This window comes from Dermacentor andersoni, chromosome 7 (assembly GCF_023375885.2).
Source record: "Dermacentor andersoni chromosome 7, qqDerAnde1_hic_scaffold, whole genome shotgun sequence".
NCBI lineage: Eukaryota > Metazoa > Arthropoda > Arachnida > Ixodida > Ixodidae > Dermacentor > Dermacentor andersoni.
In genome coordinates, this window is record NC_092820.1 from 19657744 (window position 1) to 19659924 (window position 2181).

Sequence of the window (2181 nt, forward strand, 5' to 3'; positions counted from 1 at the left end):
TGGCTTTAATGAGGAACTATAGAGGTTAAAGGCAGCCATGGAAATGTATTAAGAAATTATGCAATGCATAGCATTTACTCAGTTCACAGAGCTTCCAAAGTTGCCATAAGGCCTTGATAGCTGTGGATGAGGGAACAGTTGTAGCCCTATTTGGAGCATGAGAAATGAACATTAAGATCGAAACATAAGTAACAACTCGTAATGCAATTAAAAAATCTTGCTATACTTTTAAAAAGACAGTGAAATGAAATTAGTGACACAATTTCCTTGTCTTTTTACTTCATTTAGGTTCAATTTACTTATTTTAGTAACACAAAAAAGCAGAGTGGTGAAGCACATAAAAAAAATGCTAGTCTGTTTTTATATTCTGTTTTCTCTAAATTCAAAGTTCAGTAAGGTTAACTTAGAAAGCTACGGTGAAGCCATTGCTTCAGCCTGTATGATGCATAACAGCAGCAATCGCCAGCCTAAATGCGTGGGTTTACAGTGCCTTATTTGTATTGTATACCTTTTAAGTGCTGAGCTACTGGAAGATTGATTAAGGTGACCAACATGCTGAACCAGTAGTTTACTGAGTAAAATACATGGAGAAGGGTGGAAAGATAGGACAGAGAACAGGGGATGTATTCTGTGTCCACCTAGTGGAAATGTTCATTTCATCCGCTCCTGAAGTTCTGATTGGCTGGGCTGGGGTATGCATGAGAAGGAGACATGCTCCCCCAGCTACTTTGCACTTCAGCAGAAGAGGATATGGACATGTCCACTAGATGAATACTTACAAAGCTATTTAATAAAGTACTTCTGTAACCAACATGCCTGCTATGCCATCCTTGCTTTCAATGTCTGTCTTAGTAAAAGTGTGAAAGAGCCAGGTTTGTGCATGAAAAGTTTTCCTGAGGGTGTGTGCCTTGAAGCCCGTAGTGGTAATCACAGGAAACGGGGGTGGATCCAGAGTAGCACCAAAGGGCAAGCCTTCATCGAAACAAATATGGAGGGAAGTGACTGCATGCTCAAACTTGTCAGCTCACAAGTTTGCCAAGACCAAGTGATATCAGAAGTTGATGAAGCCTACATAGTTAATGTATAACCGCTTAGGCCAAAATTATTTAGATACTTTTTATGAGGACTACATATTTACTGGAAATCTCAAAATAATTATGTTAGTGCAGAATACCTTCCACTAGTTGTGACGTCCTTGAAAGAATGAAAATGTTTGAGTTGTACTTGTGTGGTGCATGAAGTTACTTTAAAAAACAACAACTCGGCAATGGAAACAAAATGCAAAGAGTAGTATTCGAAATAAATTGCCACCTCTTTAGGGCTAGATGAATTCAAATAATAATAATAAGCAAATGAAGATTGGGCATACAAGATAGATGTTTCGGCTCCCACTTGAAAGCCTTGTTCACAAAGATTGTGAACAAAGCTCCAGTTGAACCAGTTATTATTTTTCATTTTTATGGTTAGCATCTAATTTTAAACTACTTACCATGCCTCTTTTGACCAAACCAGACAGGCTGCCATCAAACTCTTCACTACTTCAATGCAAATAATTGCAGGTTGGCAAATACATTTTTCTAATAGGAATAGTAGGTAACGAATAGTCAAACACTGATGCATACAGTTACAGCAGGCATATTTACCTTGGAATTAAGCACCATGCTTATGTTGTCTAGTAAAAGAAGGACAACTATCAAGGAAGATTAGGATTATTTTTAAGCAAAAGTAATTTTACCTCATATACTTGAAGCAGATGTAGTGCTTCTGAAGAATCACGTCCAAACTGCACACACTAAAACATTAAGCTGGGATATTCAAAAAGACAAGTACATGTTTTGCTCGCCAAGTGACTTTTAGTGTGCTCAATTATGTAAAGTGTGCTATTATATGATTAATGTAATTTGCTAATGTAAAGAAAGAACAAGCCAGGATCTCTTGCTTCATATATATGCGCTGAATCAAGAAGGTAATTAAGGAAGAACAACACCAGAAATAAACACGAATGTTTGTGTGCTTTCTGGCATAAAATAATTATCATGTAAGCCACATAACATGATTTCCAAAGCATCCCCTACCTTAACTTACAGCTCCATCATGCGAAGGCACTTTCTAAGAACACACATGCTTCATGATCATTCACTGTGTTAGTGACTCCCACTGAAGTAGACTGAGAACATATCT